The sequence below is a fragment of the Acomys minous genome (assembly GCF_964271855.1).
Source record: "Acomys minous genome assembly, chromosome: 15".
In the NCBI taxonomy this organism is placed as follows: domain Eukaryota; kingdom Metazoa; phylum Chordata; class Mammalia; order Rodentia; family Muridae; genus Acomys; species Acomys minous.
This window is the reverse complement of record NC_140497.1, coordinates 73,400,533-73,422,041: the sequence shown is the minus strand read 5'-3', so window position 1 is coordinate 73,422,041 and position 21,509 is coordinate 73,400,533. Positions and strand designations below refer to the sequence as shown.

The 21,509-nt window shown below is 42.7% G+C and overlaps 1 long non-coding RNA gene across 1 annotated transcript; it reads right to left on the bottom strand.

The window, feature by feature from the left end:
* Window positions 1–1,566: 1,566 nt before the first annotated feature.
* On the bottom strand, window positions 1,567–7,327 carry LOC311584471. Its single transcript, XR_014774899.1, has 3 exons — window positions 7,251–7,327; window positions 6,953–7,112; window positions 1,567–2,452 (listed from the first exon to the last, which is right to left on the bottom strand). It is a non-coding gene; the product is annotated as an uncharacterized lncRNA (long non-coding RNA).
* Window positions 7,328–21,509: the final 14,182 nt, after the last annotated feature.

The following is a 21,509-nucleotide window of genomic DNA, read 5'->3' as shown; positions in this document are numbered from 1 at the left end:
GCTGTTATCTCCACTTATTAATGTCATTTTAGGCATGCCTATTAAAGTTTTTGACTCCAGATTACATACAAATGCATCCAAGCTCTTACTTTATTCTAACGTATGCATTAACCTGAGGATTTAATTGTCCTAATTGTTATGAGCCTCAAGAAACACAATGTGTGTGAATGATGTATTCAAATGCCAGATGGTATCATAGCAGTGGTCAATAATTTCCCCTAGGCCCATGACCTATCTCGTGTCAGGTCCTTGGCCACCTCGGCAATGTCAGATATGGTTTCCATCTCATGGAGTGCGTGTTACATTCAACCAGAAAGTGATTGGCTGCTCCCATAAGATTTGTGCCACTTTTGCATTAGTATATTTTGCAGGCAGGTCACTGTTGTGGGTCACAGGATTTGTAGGAGGGTGATAGTGGTGATTAACTTTCTTCTTCAGTAGCATGCAGAGAACCTTCTAATGCCATGAATGCTAGCTGGGAGAGGTAAAGGTTCTAGTGGGCACATGTGAACTCACAGAGACTGTGGCAACATGCATAAAAGCTGTACAGGTTCAAACCAAGCACTGACTGGAGGAAGTGGACACACGCCCCGGCCCCTAACAAGGAAGTGGACACAAGTTCCTAACCAGGAAGCTCTTTACAGTCGATCCCTGCTGGCAAAGGGAAACTCTGCTTTCTCCAATGAAGTGTTGCTGAGTGTGTCAGCCTAACTCCAGGTCAGCCTCCATGCCCAGCAGTAGCTGGTCAACACAAAATGAACTGAATGGTTTTGTTGTTGTTGTTTGTTTGATCTGTAAGATTTTTGCTTTGTTTTGTTCTGTTTTGTTTTTTTTTTCTGGTTTTAATTTTTGTTTGTTTTGATTTTCATTCATGTTATTGTTGTTATTGAGGGGTGTGTGTGTGTGTGTGTGTGTGTGTGTGTGTGTGTGTGAGAGAGAGAGAGAGAGAGAGAGAGAGAGAGAGAGAGAGAGAGACAGACAGACAGACAGACAGACAGACAGATAGACAGAGACAGAGAGACAGAGAGACAAGGAAACAGAGAAAGAGAGACACAGAAGGAGAGAGAGACAGAGGTTTGGGTGGGTTAGGGCAATCAGTAGGAGCTGGGAGAAACTGGGGGAGGGGAAACATGGTCAAAATATTTGGTGTGAAAAAAATTAATTATATTTTTAAATTTAAAAATAGATATTAGCAAAGGCTGATAAGAACAATGACAAGGAACTTGTAGGAGTCATGGCCCTGGCCCACACTTACTTTCATTAACTTGTTAGTATTGGTCCTGAACAGATAAACATATCTGATCAGTTATATTTCCCTCACAGAATAGCAATAACTTAAAGGAGGTTGAGAAGACTTCTGAAAGTTAATTTATTGTCCCTCTGAGGAGGTGTACAGCTATTTCCTTCCCCTTATGTTGCTGAGTAGATGCACCTCAGCAAAGACAACTTGGTACAACTTTCATACTGAGCACAACAGTATATGCATATACACACATATACATAGTATATATACATATACATAGTGTACACACACACACACACACACACACACACACACACACACACACACACACACACCAGGACCTCATTATGTAGACCATGCTGGCCTCAAACTCAGAAATCTGCCAGCCTCTGCTTCTGAAATGCTGGGATTGAAGATGTTCGCCATCATGCCCAGTGACAGTTTGAACTTTTCAGTGTCTTCCATTTTTCAGACTTAAGGCCACAGCTGGCATTGGGGCTTGCTTCTGTGTCACAAACTTGTCTTCACAAGAGAAGCTTCTGCCTTGCGTACTTAATGTTATTTTTTCATTCACTCATGAGGGTGATCTCCCCTCTCGCCACTCTTTGCTACAGTTAAAGGCAGATCCCGTTCATTCCCGAGGAGGACATTAATTTTAGCAAGCTGGTGAGCTCAGCAGTATTCACCTGCCATGTTGTTCGTTTCCACTCCCCGCTGCTGCTGTTGTTTCCGGTCCTCAATCTGCCCCCTCAGACACTCTCCTTCCACAAAGTGCCCCGTGTCTTCTCTGCTCTCCTTAACCAAGCTTTTTTCCCAGCAGGGGAAGTAGCAAGCGTAGAGATTGCTGTTATGTATGGACTGATTTGTGTCCCCTAAAAACTCACACCCCAGGACCTCAGAACATGGCTGACTTTGAAGATCAAGCATTTAAAGAGGTGACCGCACTAAAACGAGAGTCAGGCTCGACTCTCATTCAATCTAATGTCCTTAGGAGAGGGACCGCGTGAGGGCGTGGTAGAGAAGGTGGGCACCTGCAGACCAGGAAGGGAGGCCTCAGATCTATCAGCACCTGAACTTAGACTTCCAGCCTCTGGAGTAATAAGGAAACACCATTTTATGATTTAGGCCATGCCGGTTAGGGCGTTTCAGTACAGCATCCTGGCAAACACATTCCATCATGCAATTTCCGGCATCTTGTGTGGTTGGAGTCTAGGAAAGTGGTAGAGAGAAAAGGTCAGAGAACAGAAAAAAAAGCAGCGTAGCCAAGACAAAGAAGTGGGGGCATGGGGTGGGGTGGGGGAAGAGTTTTGAAGCAGCTGTAGACGCTCTCCTCGTAAAGGCTTCCATTACCCCAGCTGGGCACCCAGAAGCTATTTGAAGGAATGCTCTCACCCGCAGCCTTTCTCTGGTGTTTCTAGAACCATGGAGTGGAGATGGTCTGACACTCCCCTACATCCTTGGCTCTTACACTCTGTTTCCATTAACTGACTTCACCATGCTCACTCCTGCTCTCAGCGCCAAGCAACACTCTTCATCAACGCTGCCTGAGATTCCCCATTCTTATCCCCAACTCCAGAAGCTCTACTGACTTTAAACATCACCACTGCATCAGGGACTCAGGGATGCAGATCCACGCGGATGCATCTCTGGCTGTCTCTGTGTGGCTGTTTCCCTAAGAGTGTCACCTAAAACTGTTTTCCAAGGTGTTCTAGTTTAGGTTTGGGATTCCCTGGTTGGTTTTGAAGGACATCCCGAGCCTTAGAGTTGCCAGGACCTTTGTGGATTGGCTTCTTCCTGGATCAAGAGCCTCCTTTATAATATTCTTGCCAAGATGAAGTTTCAAGACGTTAGAGACTTTCATGAGAGCCCATTCCCTTTTCCGGCAGCCTTGGCTTTCATTTTGTTGCCTTGGTATTTCATAATCAGTTACAAACCTGAGAACCAGCTGAGGGCGACTGTGGGTGGTATTTATTACTTATTTGTTTGTTTGTTTTGAGTTTTTTTTAAACAAGCTCCAAACTCTCTATTAGCTCTTTCCCAGGGTGGTGGTGGTGGTAGAAACCAGGATGTGCAGGTCTGGGAATCTTAGAGAAACTTCCTCCTCTTATGTCCAGTTCAGCTTCCTCTGTTTTAGACTGACATCTGGTGGTCACGTATGATCAGCCACTGTCCGGACAGTGAAGAATTTTATCCAAGCAAAGATCTGTATCCAGCTCTTGCCGGTACCTATTCCAAAGCATAGCTATCTATTTTTAATTTTCTGTTGTTACATAAATCAGAGTGGCTGCTGGGATTTTACTATGCTTCTCAAAAGATTTTAAAAGCATTTAAAGCATTTTGATGGAGCGCTTCAGCTTTTCTAAAAGTGTCTCAAGGAAACATGCAGACAGATTTATGTATAAGCATGTTTCTCAGTGTTATTTATACCAGCAAATTTGGAACACCCCAAATACTCAAAAAATAGGGATTCTTAAAGTCAGTGTTTCTTAACTCTCTGCTTTAGAAAATGCATAATGGCACAGGGAAATGTTTATAGCTTCCATGAAGTGCACACGGCTAATGAAAAAGCAAGTGACTTCACAGTCTCATTGTGGGGCTTCTGTATATTTCTCCCTTTCAAAGGCATAGACCTAGCCATTCTGAAAGCAGAAACAAAGGGACCCAATATGATAAATACTTTAAGTGCATAGTTAACTGCTCGGGAGACTTTGGTCTCCTTTCTTTCTCAAAGTAATGAGTCTCCTGCAATCTTGCTCCTGAAACTGGGCACACAGACGGTGCCAATATAGAATATTGGTGCGAAAGGTCATGAACAATGGCTTCGTTGTTCGGAGGCAGAAGTAATCAGGGGCGCTCACACGAGCACAGCTGCCACTTTAGGCAGCTAATGGGTCTCATGGCTGCACCAAAGCATGCTACTTATTACACAGCCCCCAAGGACTCCCGTGAATTTCTTCCATTAATTTGGCGTAGGTTCTTCTTCCGTGTGTTGGTTGGGATGCGAAAGGAGATGTGTGACCAACCAACCACTGTGCATCAATTCCAGTAAGCAGAGCTTAGAAGGGAAGCCTGTCCATCTCTCTAAGTAGTTTTGAGACATGGCTTTGAGCATCTCAAACAATAGAGATGCATAAATAGATTGCTTTGCCTGCCTCATTGGGTCTGTAGCCCTGAAAAAGAGAGGCAAAGGGCGCTCACAGTTTTTCTTCGAAGACCTGGAAGCCACCACCGGTGGAGCCTTGTGGCTGGCCAGACCTACCTGGAAGGGGCCCTCATAAGGCCTTTTAGCTCTCACATTGGTTTGCTTAATACTTTCAGACAAGATTTCTACAGAATGATTATCTGGTCACTTGGGTCAACCTTGCAAGTACCAGGTGTGTGCTCTGAGAGGCAGATCATTCCCTGATAGCCTAGTCAGCGCCTTGGACTTGTTTGGATGACATGATTAATCTGTTAGTCGGTTGGTCAACACAACTGGGCTGTCTATTACAGAGAAGTTTATGATTCCCATGCACAGGCATTTACACCGTGGCCCCCGAGACTGATAAACAAGAATCTCCTGCTCTGGCTGGAAACACACGTTCCAAGGCTGGCGTTGAGTGAATTCTTAGCTGTGGCAGACCTAGTGTGACTGCTTTCCATCTGTGAAGAAATAAAAATATCCGAGTGGTGAACACTAGCTGTGTGCTTCTGAGGCCAGTGTGGAAATGTAAGTGGGCCAGTTACCTACTATCTCTTAAGACGTATAAAGTGACTCTTAGCAGCAGACTGTTAAGTGTGTATTAAAACTATAGAGTGTTTCCTCTTTTCGTATAGGAAATGTTTTAAAAACTCAATGCATACTCACCTGTTTTTCAATGTATTGTCTATGTAAAACACATTCTCGAAGTAACACTCGTCAGGAGATATACCTCATGCATAAATATCAACTTATATATTAACTTATAATGTACATTATAGAGACGATCATTTAGTATCAGGCTCTGCGGGTGCAACAGATGTGAAAGACGGAGAAAACCAGTGCCCAAGTTACTGGAAACTAAAAGGAAAGCATCTTTTAAGTTCTTCTTTTTAAGCCTTTCTTATTCAGACTTAAAATCAAACATTTGGCCTTCAGAAATTGTTCCCACAATCCTTTCTGCCTTGGTTACTCTATGTATTTACTTTCTGAGGGTATCGTTTTTTGTTTTTGTTTTTTCAAAATTAAGAGGTTGTATTTCTTCTTCTCTTTGGACCAAGAAACCATGGAAGAAAGAAAAAAATTCCCTCACTTATATATTTTGAGGTGGAAATAGTAACCTAAAATTTCAAATATCATTAGGCCACTATTAGAAAGTAAAATGTTACATTTGAAGAACTTGGCTCTCAGGACCTACACATTGGGGAGAAAGTGAAATATATATATATATATATATATATATATATATATATATATATTCCTATGATAGTTCAATGTGCTGAATCCCTACTATAGCATTTTTTTCATGAGCTAACTGCTTAAAAGTGTCTGTGCCCTGTGAGCCTGCTCCTCCTCGCTCTGTTTAGTAGTGCTATATAGTAGTTCATTTAACAGTGATGGCAAAGCTTTGCACCCGAGTAACCGAACACAGCAGAGCCACTTGCCATGTGTAGACACCAAGGACTTCAAATAGGGCTACTGAAATTAATGGGACAACTTTTTAAAAACTTTATTTAATTTCCTCAATTTCAACTAAAATCACCATTCTGGCCAGTGGCAGCTGTGACAGGGAAGCCGAGGGCAGTGACAGAACGTCTTGCAGACACTTTACTTCTCTTCTACATTTGTTTCCTTGTTACTCTTCTCTTCCTCACCACAGTATAAGGTCCGCATCTGTATTCCCAACAACTACACTCTCATGAACTAGAAGAGTGCTTGCTATGTAGTAGGCGCCCAAACTATCTATGTCAAACATGCAAGAACAGCATCATTAAAAAGCTCCAAGGAGCTAAGCATGAATACATCTCATGAGAGACATCAGGGAGGAGGGCTGTCAGGACCCTTGCAGTGTGTCCTCCGGTTGTAACCACAATGACAGCCAGACTCTGCCCTCAAACACTACCCTCCACAGATGGAAACTTCTGCTTGGATCAGCACTAATGGCCGTGTGGAGATCCATGATGAAGTTTGGTTGTTAGCTTTCTCAACAGCTTGTTTTATTTGCTTTTAGTTAATGTACTATCCCAGCCATTTAAATGCTCAACTAGTAAGGTTTTAAGGCAACACTGGCCTTTCCCAGACTGTGGAAACCACTTCAGAGTCTTGTACTCTTTGAGGTGCTATAAATGGCTGAGATGGGCAGAAACGTGGCCCTAGAAATGTGTTTTGACTAGAACACATTTACAATAAATAAATAAGAAATAAGCAGGCTTTCTTGTAAGTTTTGAGATGGTATGTTTTAGAAAGAGAAAGTAAATGTGTCAAAAAGTCCTAAAAAGTTACACGGAGGGACCCTAGAGCAAGGTGCGTGCTCTGACACAGGGTCGGACTGCAAATGCATCATTAGGTTATTGTACACAGTCCATTTGTGGTGCTGGCCTATGCTGCCCAGCACACGATAGCCATCTTCCCACATCCTCATGCTACAGATAAATTAGAGATCTATGCACGAGAGACAAGAGTTAAATAAAGACCTTTACAGTTGATTTAAATAAACAAATCAATCCTTGAAGAAATGTGAATAATTGTACCGGCTAGGTTGTTGGAAGAGAAGAAGTTTGGTGTGGCTGGAGAGATGGCTCAGTGGTTAAGAGGGATGCTGCATTTACAGAGGATCTGGGCTCAGTTCTCAACAGCCGTACACAAGTGTCTGTGACTCTGGTTCCAGGGAACCCTGCACCATTTTCTGGCCTGTGTAGACAGTAGGTACACACACATGTAGGCAAAGCACACATAACACAAGATAAAATGAACTAATAAATTATATTAAGAAGTTTGTTTTTCATGACAACACAAAGATTAATTTCAGTGGCCCAATGTGAAACCTACTAAATACTGGCAAGTGTCAGCTTTGTTCTCTTATCTTCACTCTATACATGTGAGCAGATGGACATTTTCCACGGATGTTGTAATGGAAACAAAATATAAAGTAGACACATGACTGGGTGTGATGGATGCTCTGACATGGAAACAGTACCCATGACTAAATTTAAAATGCTCTTATAAATAAGTGACACAAATGTAAAATAATTCTCTTTATTTGCTCTATTTTGCCTTAGGCATTTTCTTGCTGGGCTGCAGTTGGTACTTGGGCAGGGACAATCCTGGTTTGAGTCCTAACAGACCTATAAAGGGACAAGGGCAGGATGAAAGGCTAGAGCCCTCAGATGCCAATGTGCAATGTTTTGCATGTGTTATCAGGAGTGTATTTACTGTTGGAGGTTGAGAAACAACCAAAGTTTTTAAAAGTAAGATGAGTCAAGTGTAGAAAACCCAAACTTGATCCTCAAATGTATACTGACTGAGCAACCCAAAAGAGCCTGAAGGATTTTTTTTTTTGAAATGACACCAAGGCCAGTGATAAAAAGCACCTTGAAACTAGGGGGGTCAGCGCATGAGCTTGAGATAATCTGAATAAGTACAATAAAGATGCGGCAGGTGGTGGGACTCTTGGATCCAAATCATTTCCCTTCACTATAGTAACCCGACTGTCTTCTTGTTCTCCATGGAAAGTTCAGAGATCTCACTTACCTTCTTCATAGTCATCCCCAGATCATGGAGCAACTGTGAAGAATCAATGATCATGGAAGCTGGTGTCCTTCACAGGTTGCTGCACCCATAAGTAAAGCCTGGTACTAGCAAGCCGAGGAAGATTCTAGGCTCACCAGAGCCAAATGAAGGTAGAGCAATGCAGTAGTTATCAAGATCCTGTGGAATCAGAGGCACTTGGGCGGAGTTATCGAGCCTTTCTTTTCACTGCTAAAAGAGGTGTTGATAGTTTCATTGGCTTTTTGTGGAAGATGATGACATAATGGGCATACGGAGTGCTGAGCACTGCGTTCCCTGTGGCAGGTTAAGGCTAGGCCACCTTGGCTTTTAAAAGTCAGAGGGGGGCATGGGCTTATGGGCAAAGGGTTTTGTAAACACTTTATAACATGAAAGAGCCAACATGTATGTTGGTCCCTGCTGTAGAAAACCTGGTTCTCAGAGTTTTTTTTCACATGTATATGCCCATGCTACACAAACACACAAGATACCTGTGGTCGTTAAGGGTGAAATAGCGTCTCCTTTCAGACCTGTTCTTCCTGCTGCCCCACCTTAATGTAGTCTTAACATTTACCTAGACTGCACAGAAACACCATGACTGTGGTATCTCGATTTAGGGAGGCTTTCCAGAAGTTTCAATAGTTTCCTTCAAGTCCTGCAGAAAAGGCAGGCTTCAAAAGAAAATGCCCAGTGGAGAGTTTGTTTCCTGTCTTTGACCTGTGCAGTTTCCACTTCTATTTATTTTAAGAAGTTCGTGACTTACTAGGATAAATTACTAGGAATGGAATCCAAGGGAAATATGGTGAGCAGCTTTCTGGGAACCACATATTTGTGGTGAGTTACAGGCAACAACTTGTTATCCTGGGCACCCTGCTTCAGAGCAATCGTGTCTGTAAAGAACAGAGCCCCACATTTGCAGCAGGATTAGGCTAAGTACTTAGTTCAGGATTCTATTTCGTGTTTCCTGTCAGGCCCTTTCATCCTTTTGCATTTCTGACAGCCAGTCAGAGTCCCACAGAAAGTCTTGTGTCTCTTTCACTCTCTTCCACATAACAACATATTCTTAGTTTACTTTTCTCTCTAGTGTTCTGCTTCTAATCAGACCCCTGTTTGGCTTCCCTAAGCAATCCTAGGATGCCCTGTTACCAGAGCCGTGCAAGCATCTACATTGTCTCCCTGTCAATCTCGGAGTGAGTACCCAACGTGTTTCTCTCTGTGCCAGATGCCTTCGTGAGCTGTACAGCAAAGAATGGGGGCACAGGCTGCTTATGTCATCTCTTTCATGTTATGTAAAAAAAAAGTGGGGCACAGTCTGCTTATGCCATCTTTCTTGATGTGTCATTTTGTTGATGTCAAGACACGTTCATATATGAGGTGAGTTAAAATATTCAATGGTTGAGAAACATTTAATAAAAATTGATTGATTGTGTTGGGTTTAGACCATTCAGCTGTACAACTAGGAGTGGGTACTCTTTTCTTGTGAGCATGTGGAATTTCATATAAAACATATGTTCCTTGTCCTTTTAAAAGGCATCTGTGAAATCATAGTAAACAAATTCTAGGTTATATTTAGATGTAATTGTGGGCAATATGTATGAGTTATCATAAAAAAACTTAAAAGAAAATATTTTGGATAATGATTCTCTATGTATCTTGAGGAACATGCTAATGCACCTGCCAATTAGTATCGTGTGGAACATATAGTCCATATAGTTTTATTTAGTGGCACAATTATTTCTATAGGCTCTTTACCAGTAAGTTGTTTAAAATTTGTACTTTCCATCATTTTCAAGTCTCTGCTTTCCTTTTTGTAAATAAGAAGTTACAGATCATTGCAGAGAATTATAACATGCATAAACTTCAATACCTTTTTGGCACATAATTCTAGTGGGTGTAGAGGCAATAAGAAAAATAATTGTAAAGAAAGTAAGAAATTAATCCTGTGAGCCAGCTGCAGTTCGGCAACAAGGGTGGGCAGTACATCTATTCCTCTATTCCTCTATTGGACGTTGTGTAGCTGTATCATGTGACCGTGTTCATGGAAATTGGAAGGCAACAGAGTGCGTCAACCCTCTTATCTGGGAGAGCCTGTTAAACTTAAGATTCCATGTGATCTGCCTGTACGTGCATTCATAATTCAACAAGAGTCTAGGCTGCCTGGATCCGTTCATGGGGCAATTCAAGGGCTACAAGAGTCTGACTGTGGGGTTGGTCTTTCTGGTTTTGGTGAGTGTGTTTCTTGCCCCTTGTTGTTTTCGTTACTGCTTCTGCCTGTGTTTGGATTGGGTAAATGCTTTGCCCAATGCTCAGGGAGTGGACTGAGGGAAGCTCTCCTTCGGCCTACTCCTACTCCTGAGAGGTATTTGGGGACACAACTGCAGAGGAGAACATCATTCTAGAAGGAGTGTGAGCAGGTGGCAGGTTGGGGTCCACCAGGGAAGCCAAGCTCAGAAGCTGTTCAGAGACTCCCAAGGAGACTGTTTTTTGAGTGAGTATATGAGCCATTTCTGGAAAGGCCTAAAGAAATGTCTGATGGCCTACACTGGGCACCAGCAGCAAAGTGAGCAATTCTACCTACGTCTAGGTTGAGGAATAAATGGATTTATTTGGACTACTTCCAAGAGCCTAAGTACTGGTTGTCCCCAAACAACCACATCAGCAAATGGGCTGTGCTCACCACTTCCTATAGCTGCATAGTCTCCCTGTTACTAGCTTTCACCTTCTAGATGCCCCAGCCCCTCAGACACCACATGAGGCTGGAGCAGAATTGCAGACAGCTGGAAAGGGTTAGAGGTGGGGGCAGCTGGATTCCAGGTGAGGCTCTGATGACCTCCCCAACCTCTCCTTCAGCAAGGGGAAGTCTACAGACTGGGCCTCTGTGAGGCTCCCTTGCCTGTCCTCACAGCTGCTCTGTGAAGGTGGTGATGGCTGTGTTCCACACCAGCAGCTCAAGGTCTCGGCTCTCTCGCCTTTAGAAGCTGTTGTCCTTTCTGTCCAGATTAAGAGAAAGAACACTTGACATGGTTTCCACTTTAGCAGGTCAGCCATTTCTTGAGCCCCTGAAGATTTCTTTTAATGTGATTGTGACCAGTTTCCCCTCAGTGCAAGTGTTTAGGGTATTGATCTCTCATGGGGAAGAAAGGATCATTTCAACCCTATAAAATGTTTTAAGACTCTGAAAAAAAAAAAAAGACACGTTCACATTTCTGATTTTGTTTGCTGAGCTGGCAGTGACATGCCCCTTTGTACTATTTGTCTAATTACGACTTTCTTTTTTAAAATAACTTCAAGTTTTCCTTTTGTTACTTGGAGATCATTCATCCAGTTTTCCTTTGTAAGAATCAAATAAAATAGCTCATCTGGATTTGGAAAAGACATTCAAAAAGCTCATCTGTGTTTTAGACTTTATATTTTTGTACTTGATTTCTAGAATTGGTGCTTACCTTTGGATTTTATATTTCCCAATCCTCTTTTTAGGTCCTGTGCATACTCATCATCTTAAATCAGAAAAAAAAATGGTGATTTATATGTTCCTTGCTTCCTTTGATTTATATTGTTTCCAGTTTTCACAGGCTATGTTAAGGCGTCAAATGAAATTGAATTGCTGAAAGTGTCAACTGTATAAAGCATTGTGGTAGGGACTGAGGAAGGAACGTGAGGGTTATAAAACTAGCTTATAATCTGATTAGAAGATGAAGCATAGAAGTGGGGAAAGCCTTAATTCACAGCAAGTGGCATGGCACAGCTCAATCAATCCAATGCTACGAAATGGTCTATGATGGGTTGTCACATCAGCAAGAGATTTAGATGCAGCTGGTACTGTGTTTAGTTGGTGTCGGGATGGGAGCTGGAGTATGGGGCTGACACGGGTGAGGACTCAGAAAAGGTTAAGCTGTGAGTCCCACTGATGGAGAAGCATGGATCCGATGAAAGAAGCAGCACCCGGAGCTTTTAAAAAGCAGTTCTAGTGTCTCTGTCTCAGCGATGGTTTCTTACTGTGGCGCAGCTCTCAATGCCTTCCTCTTTCTTCCAACTCCTTACTCATCTATTCAAAGCTAGGTCGGCACACACTTCAAACCCATTTGCAGTTAACATCAGTGCTAGCACGTGAATTTGATTGCCCCCTTCTCATGGTATTTCCTTTTTTTCCATGATTACATTAAAATTATTACCTACTTAAAATAGGCCTATGGTCACTGTCTCTGCCAATGTAATTATCTGGGATACTGCTGTAACTCAGCACATTCTATTCGTTTAAGCATATTAGTATTTGGTTAGGTTCTTGGGAACGTGTATGCCACTGAGCCTTCTTCGAGAACTGGCTTGGCTGTGGTTGGCTACTGCTATCTGGATAGCCCAGATACAGACTGTCTTACTCACATTGTGATGCTCTGAAGTGGAAATGACCTCAGCTAAGATAAGGCTGTTTATAGATATTGTTTATTCAACGTACAGGTGTTTGTTTGGCTGCAGAATGTTAATACATTTGATTATAGGGTGAGCTCTAGGCTCTTCCGGGGGTGTTACACACTTAAACACACACACACACACACACACACACACACACACACACACACACACACACACACAATCACAATTTCTGAAGAGACCCATCTGTCCTCATGGCTTCAGAGAAGTTAGTATACAGTAGTGTTCTACTTGGGGTCTAGAGAGTCACAGGAGATGGGGTAGAATTTAGAACATAGCTCTGTGGCTCTCACTCCTTATGGAATCGCACACGGAGCTCTTACAACAGAGAAGCATGCTCGCATTCCCGCAGAGGGAGCTCCTTTTGCCTGGGGCTGGGTACTGATAGCGCACCCCTCTCCCCACTAGCTTCTTGGGGATCCCTGATGCACAGGTAGAGCTGAGAAACAATGACACCGACTACAGATTCTCCAGATGGAGTTTATCTAGCCTTCCCACAGTCCGGGAAATGTGTCCAAATGCCATCTGCTCTTTTGGAGATATGCTTTCCAGGATGAACGTGAGCCATTTCCATGAGTCTGTCAGGGGAAAGTCAAGAACTGCTGAGCGTGATAGCCAGCTAGAAGAGTCTTCTGCCACGAGAGGAGCTTCAGCAAGATTTTAATTTGATAAAGACAAATGAAACGTAAAAGCAGGCAGCTGTGAAGGCTCTCTCACAGAAGACCTCTGCCAGAGGTTAGAAAGCTCTCTCCAAAGTAAGTGGAGGCAGCTGCAGTTTTGGTCGGACTTTTGAACTAAGAAGGAGATTTCCCACCTCTCTCATTAATTTATTATACTTTATATTTCTTTATTATTTTATTACTCTATTATTCATTATGTTTTTATTTATCTATTTTATTAATCTTTTATTAATTATATTTTATTTATTATGTAGTTTTGGACATGGACTTTAAGAAGAAGGGACAGTACTTTGAACTGACTAAAATGTAAGACTGGAACAGCACAGGGGCAACTTTGATGCTTATTTTACTGTCAGTAAAACAATGCTGCTTATTTTGCTCAGATGTGTTAAAATGGACTATTTATATTTAGTGTCTGAAATGAATTTTTTTTCTCATCTTCCTCCTCCTTCTCCTTCTCCTGTTGCTAGCATGGCAGCCAGCAGCACTTCAGCGAGGATTTCTGTTTCCATGGTGGTCTCACAGTGAGCATCTGGTACCAGGTGCAGGGCCTTGATGAAATACCATCAAAATTCATAACAGGAGAGTGAATCACCCTCTAGAGAGGATGGAGGAGAGGGGTCAGCTGTGGAATCAATGCACTGTATGCCAAGAAACGCAAGAAATTATCACACAAAAGCTTTTCCATGCCACGCTGGCTGCTCTCCATCTTTCAGTGTGTGGCTTCATGGGTGGAACGCCATTCCTGTGAGCTAGGTTGGACACCCTCCCTATTTTAATTTATAGAGGCAGGCAGCAGCCATAAATTATAAGCTTTAAACCTTAGCCTCAATAATGATGAGTGAATTAGGTCATGTGATATGCCTTGGTAACATGTTCAGATGCTGTCTCCTGTAAAAGCAAACCTTCACACACACACACACACACACACACACACACACACACACACACACGTTCTCCTTTGGAAATTTTTAGATGGTTGGGTGCTTTAGGATTGTGTGGGTGCAGAGGACATGTTGCCTATTATTTGTTGTCACCATTAATGGTATTATTGCCATTTATGGGGGTGTTGGGAGGTTGATGGAGTTGTAGTACCAGCTACCTCGAGGATGCCAATGTGTTCTCCAACATACCAACTCCCTTCTTGTCATCACTGTGACAAGTTCAAGTTTGAGTTTGTTACATTGTTCTTAATCATTTTTGGAGGGAGACTCACTATGTGGCGGAGGCTCTTGGGCTTCAGTTGGGAAGAAGGGTTCTGGGAAGTCTTCATGGAATAGGTGCAGGGCTGGGGCTGGCGGTCAGGACCCGTGTCCTCTTTGTGGGTTTGATGCAGCCTAGAGCTAAGGAGCTGCATGTCAGCTGCTCCTTAGTCTCCGTATCCTTAGGGATAAAAGGGGAAAGCAAAACTGCATAACTGCTACCGCCATAACCATGTTAAAGGTTATTTGATTGCGATTGTGAAACCCAAGTCAGCCGGGTGTATTGGTGCATGCCTATAATCACTAGAAGGCAGAGGCAGGTGGATAACTCTGAGTTCAAGGCTTGCCTGGTCTAGAACATGAGTCTAGGACAGCCAAAGCTACACAGAAAAACCCCGTCTTGAAACAAAGAAAGGAACAGAAAACCCAAGTCAACTAAGAAGATGACTTTGAATAGCCGAGATGTTAGAAAGCTGGGGTTTCCAAAGCAAATACAGCCTGCCAGCTGTTGTAGTTCAGTCTTTGAGCTAAGAAAGAGTTTTCATAATCTTTTTAAAACTATCATATTTTAAATGATTATGATAATGTATAATATCTTCATATTTGCCCCTTGAACTACAAAGCCTAAAATACTCACTGTCTGACCTCCAGAGAAAAATCACCCAACCCTTATTATTCATTCCCTAATGCAGGGAGTTCAGAATGGAGAGCCCACGGGGAACTTCAGTTTAAAAAGCTAAGTTCTAGTTTGTCCTAGGCATCAAGATGGATGCCTAGCTTGTGTTTTCCCATCAGCCAAATTAATTGCTCCCTTTGACTTTTGCCTTAATTCTTTAAGATGTCTTAAATTGTTCCCTTATCAAAAGAACAACAGTTCCTTTTTATAAATAGATATGAAATATTCTAAGTCCAAACAGTGCTGTTTGAATCTTTACCTTGGTAATGACTTCAGCCCTTTTGGTTCCTTTATGGAGTCTTTAAAGAGAACATTTACAATATCTCACTTTCCAAGATCCCTTTACCACAGTCTGAGGATTTCCAGGGCCAAAATAATGGAGCGACATTATTTCTTTTCTGACCAGGAAGATGGAAGGATACAGGAGTTGATGCTGTCATGGCCCTGCCATTAGTCTTACTGACAGCCTAGTCCATGGCAGGAGAGAATACTGGTGACCTAGATAGACCAGAGTGCATGAGCAACAGAGGCAGAGGTGATGGCTGGACTGGGCTTCTGCTTCCCGTGAGTGGCCAGTCCTAAGAGCTCCAACTTTTCCAGGCCCCAGTTTAGACAGGGTTTACTCACTACCAGTGGCTCCTGATGAAGAGTGTTTTGTTCTGTGTCTTTTCAGATACAATTAAAGATTGTTGAATTTAGGACAAACCTAATGCAAAACTCCCACTACATTTGGTTGTTAGAGTTTTTCTTTTTTATTTTTTAATTGTTTTTTTTTTCATGTGATCCAGCTAAGGTAGGGCATGGAAGTGTATAGATACTGCCCAGCAACTGGGAAGGCTCACAGACTGCTAGTTGGTGATTATTATTTTAGTTCTTTCTCTCTTCGTACTGTTACTCCACCCAACAAAGACCCTGCCATCACCATATGAATGACACATCTAAGACCTGACATAACTTTCCTCCCAAATTTAATCTCTCTTCTTGACGCTCTATTTTTCTTGATACCCACACTTAAAACCTTTAAGACCGACACTTAAACTTTAGAGCCAAGACCTTGGGGAATTAATGTCCCTATATCTAATTACGTATATATCATGTCAATGCCAACAAGTTCTCAAGTCCTGCTAACTGAACTCTCCAGTATCTGTCATAGAAACTCACTTCTCACCCCATCCGCTGTTGCATCCTGGCTCCTATCCCTGTCATCTCTCACATGGACAATTTGAAGCATCTGATGCCTGTTTCCCCATGCTGGTTTCTGTATCCTATTCTTCACACAGCATCTAGAAGGATATTTGAGAAACATAAGCCATAAAATCTTTCCCATCATACTTAGAGGATGCTTCAAACTTGAACTTCAAGTAGCCTAAGGGGCCTTTCACTCTCCCTGTCTTTAGACTCAGCATTTTTTTTTTTTCTGTTCTGGACCCAGATCTTGAAATACCCTGGCCTTTCCTTATTCCACAAACACTGAAGCTAATGTCTGCCGCAACAATGACGTTTCTGATGAAGTAATAGCCGGAAGCCAAAACTTCACTCTTGTGGGCTGGTCAAGGCATCCCTGCATCAAAAGACTGTAGCCCAGATTCATGCGTGGTCCTTGTGCCTTTGGTTCTGAGCACAGCAGCCATCAGAGCATGTCTTCTGATGGCAGATGACAAACACATGAGAGTGATCCAAAAACTCTGGGTGGATATGATCTTAGAATATCTGATTCCAGAGAAGTAAGGCAAATGAAAGATACATGGCCAAGTCTGAAGTTAGTGGGAGGAGTAATGTCTGCCCAGACTGAAATTATGGAGAAGGAGCAGAGAGCTGGGGCACAAACACCAGGCTTAGGAATGTGTGAGTGCAATTTCATCTGTCTCACCAGACCTCACTTCCTCATTGCATCCAGATATTCCCCTGTGAGAGGGCAATTCCTTGTCCTACTCATCCACAGACGGCCAGCAGCCCGGCAAGTCTCTATCTTGCTGCATTTTCTCCATAGTGAATCTCCCTTTAAAACATGGTAGTGTCCTTACATACCCATTCCAATATGCTGTCCGCTCTTCTCCATATCCGTAGTCTCATTCCGTGGAGCATCCTGGGACCCAAAATGAGACCTAAATACACACTGGATAGATCAGTGAATTAGGCTAGTAGTAGTAATTACTTTTCTTTTGTGGGGAGAAAGATTTTTTTTTTCTCCAGGAAGGTCATACTTTTTTTTTTTTAAGTTTAAAGATTAAAGCATACACACCTCCATTTCTTTCTTTCTTTCCTTCTTTGTGTTGTACGTGCACGCACACGACTATGTATGTTTTATTGGAAAGTTACATTAATTCCTTAGAGAGTCTCGTAGAGAAGCAGGTGACGTTAGTTTAATGGAATAATAGAAAATTTAAAATGTAAGATTCTGTAAATCTTAAAGTCTTTATCCCTCAAAGTCTGTACTTTCTCCTGATTTCATCCATTTTTATTAAGCCAGACTTAAATTCTCTCTTACACTTGAAATTCTACAATTGCATTTGGCATTTAATTTTTCACTTGTCTCCTCATTTAGTGCTCAGCAATGCAGGCTCCTAAGCACCTGACAAAGATCGCTCAGTTTCATTTTGTTCCTATTCTTCTTCTACCTCAGAGTCCCTGACCTCTCTCTTCCCCCCAACCGGTGAAACCTTGACAACATTTGCTGAACCTATGGGCCAGAACTTTTATCCTAAGGTGAATTTCCGATACGATTCTCAAAACCGAAACACTCATTTCCTTCTACTTGAAGGACATGTGAAGAGGAAACAATCAAGTAACCCAGCTTCTCCAGACTGAGGAGTTGCCTTAGCGGTAAAGGGCTGCCTGTGCCACTGAGGCTGCTGATGTGAGTTCTGGGCCTGGAATCCAGTGTGGAAGGAGAGAACTGACTGCTGCAAGTGTTCTAGGCCTCCTCACAGCACCAGCACCATGGCATGTCTGTAACCCCATCCAAATAAATAAACGCATGCAAAGGAAGGAAGGGAGGTAAGAAGGGAGGGAGGGAGGAAGGAAAGAAGGGGAAAGGAGGGAGGGAGGAAGGAAAAAAAAGGAAGGAAGGAAGTCTCTCCAGTTAGTTGTTGCCTTAAAATGAGTCACTTCCCACACACATAAATATGAAGAATTGTTTGAGAGGATTAAAATGCAACTCAGTGATTGACACATCAAAAGAACTAATGAATTCTAGAATTACTTGCTTATTTGAAATTCAGATTTAACTATTGTCTTATATTTTCACTTCCTAAATCTAACACTTTGAAGACAAAAGCAGCAAAAATTTCAATAATGTATCTAGAAGGCAGTGGGGTATACCTGTAAATCCAACATGGTGGAGTGTGAATCACGGGACTGACATGAATTTGAGGTCTGCCTGGACTATAGAGCGAACTGTAGTCCAGCCAACAGGTTGTTTTTGTCTTTAAGTCCCTGTAAATAAAATAAAATAACAAATATATCAGCCATCACAAAATTCACACCACCAACTCAAAGCACCTATGGTTGACTGATTTCTACATTATAAGAACCTTAATATTAGTTATAACCTGTATGTGAGTAATGGGCTGGAGATACAGTGCTGGTGGAGACAGGGTGCTAAGGTGATGGAGACCAGGTGTTACTTGTGGCATCTGTGACCTTTCTCCCTGTGCAGTCAGTTTAGATTTAATATGCCTTCCCAGAATTCTAAGCTCTTGAAGTATACATTCCTACATCACCACAGAGTCCTCAAAATCAGACTCTTTCAGAACTTTAGGGATAGGCCATTTGGGTGAGTTATTCCCAGCTTAGAGATAGAAAAGAATCCAGATGTCAGGCTTAGTTTATCCTTGGAGATACTCCAAGCAAAGGGTACCTGCTCTGTAGCCAAAGAGCAGCCACGGTAACAAAGCTTTACACGTTGCTGCCAAACCTTGCCTCACTAAGCTGCATAAAATGACTGCAAGGTGGTTACTGCAGAAGAGAGAACTAAATTCCAAGTAGGGGCAATGGAGTTAAAAGCCACTTGGAGGAAGGCCTGCCTGTTTTATTCTCTTAGGAAAAAGCAAGTAAACGACAAATGTGAGTTCCCTAGATGTGATGTCACCTCTCTCCTCTGCCTATAGAACACCAGTGATGCGACTTTGGGGACCTCGTGGATGGTGTCCAACTTTTTAATTTGTCACCGAGGAGTAGCTGAGAAAACTGTGCTGACCTAGTTTTTGAACGATGTGGCCATTTCAGTTCACTTTAGTCCTTTAACTATGGGTCTGCCAATGCAGCCATGTTTTGAGCACGTCTGGGCCACCAGAAGAAGTCTCAAAGCCAAATATTTTCATCAGTCTCTTACACTCTAGTTGGTATGGCCCGTTTCACCAGAATCACAAATCTCATTTATTTTCCCAATGTGTCTCTGTAACACCCAGGTAGAAAGATGCTTCCTTTAAATCCACTGACCTTCCATTTCATTGCCTTGCTTCCATCCCCCAGTTCTGTCCTGTTTCCCTAGGACCCTGAGAGCAAACTGGTATAGTGAAACCTATTCCACCTCTTACGGGTCAAGCCGAAAGAAGAAGGTGTCCAGCGAGCCCTGGATCAGAGTGTTTCCAACACTCCCCGTGTTTCTGTTAGGGAGCATGGGCTCTGGATGGTCTGTGGGTAAACATCGAAATCACAGCTATGCTCCTGTATCCCAGGTATGCATTTGTCCCGCTGGCTCATCTCATGCTTGTTTTAAAAGACTCTGTCCATAGTCACGTGGTTGCCTACTGTGCCTGATGCTGGGACACCATGAAAGCAAGTCTACGTAGCTGACTTGGAGACATTTCCAGACTCTGAAAAGCATGCTAGTCAGCTTTTATTAGAAGGTCAAATGTTGCTCCTGACTCACCAGCAAGGACTTATTCCAGGTTGAGAGCTGACCTCTCATATAGATTAGGTCTTTCTGGACCAACTTGGCCAGGGCATCCCATGGTGTTTAGCACGTTTTCGTAACTTAGGTCTCGGTGAGAGAAGATGGTTCATTCTCACATTCATTTATTTACAGGACAGGTATTGATTGTACAATTTCTATGTGTGAGCACTTTTCCTAACAGGAAAAAAAAAATAGAGTCGTGTGAATGCATTTTGTGCACCTGAGAAAGAGCAAGGAGGCTGGGTGGTGGGAAAAGGGTGTGCATGTAGGGGTGAGCCATAGGAGGTGTGGTTATAGAGGGAGTGGGGAGCGGGGTGCATGGCTGTGTCACACTCTAAGGATCATGTATGCTATTCAAAGTGAGCTAGCAAGCTCCTGGAAGGTTCTGAGCATAGAAAAGGTATAACTTGACTCATCTTTCCACAGGGACATATTAGATTTTGGTGAAAATGGGCTGCAAGGGGGTGTAGCAATGAGGAGACTGTCTTAAAACCAGTGAACTAAGTGTGTGCATTCTTCTTGGTCATCTCCTGAAATTCCATTCCATTGATATAGTACACAGGAGAGCAGCTATAGGGGCTGGAGAAATGGCTTAGTGGTCTGGAGCACTTACTGCCCTTGAGTAGAGGACTCACTTGCCTGCACTCACAGGGCAGCTAAGAAGTCACGCCCTCTTCTGACCTCCTCAAGCACCACCCAGCATTTGAGGCACAGACACATGTGCATACATAATAAATGCATTTTCTATAAGATCAATTATAGTTAATTATAGCCACACAGGGCGGCCCATTCTTGTAACCCTAGTAGTTGGGGGACTGAGGAGAAGGCTTGTCAAAAGTGGAAAGTCAGCCTGGGCTGTACATAGTGGGGTCTATTTCCAAAAAACCTAAAAATGGTGTGTGTGTGTGTGTGTGTGTGTGTGTGTAGACAGACAACTTCAGCAGTGGTGATATTTCCATGTGTACATACATACACACAGAAAAGGCACATGCATATATATTAAATACATATTTATACAATTTAAAAATGAAAACTTCATTTTGCTTCAAGGAACTGCTCATAGCTGTAAACAAATGGCTTATGCCTTCATTTTTCATTGATTTTATTTTGAGCAAGGGTAGTAAATAATTCTTTTAAAAAAACACATATAGGTAAGAACTTATCCCTTAATGCTTGACACTTTGGAACTTAGCATTTTGCAAAGTAAGAAAAAGGGAGCAGAAATCCTGTGCATTCCAGAGAATTCGGGTGGGTTCAACAGTTGGAGGAGTCTGTCTGGAACTTTGGAAGTTTCAGCAGGGGATGGGGTTAAGAACAGGTGTTGATGAAGGACCCGACATAGACCATATAGATACCTGGATCCATGCCTTTAGCCCAGAAGGAGCTAGGAGCATTGGTCACATCAGAGGTCATCCTGAAGACTAGAGAATACATTAGTGTCCATAAGATGGGGACTGCCTCTCACATCACCTCCCCCCTCCCCCCCAGAGCTGCAACCACATGCACCTCCCCAGCCAGACTCGTGAAGGAAGTAGCTGAGAGAAATTTCCTGGACTAAGGAAGGTACTGATAAATCCTGATGCCCAAAAAGCCTGAGAAAAAAAGCCGGCCTATTGTCTGCCCCAGGGTGACATGGAGCGGCTGTTACACCCTGCTCAT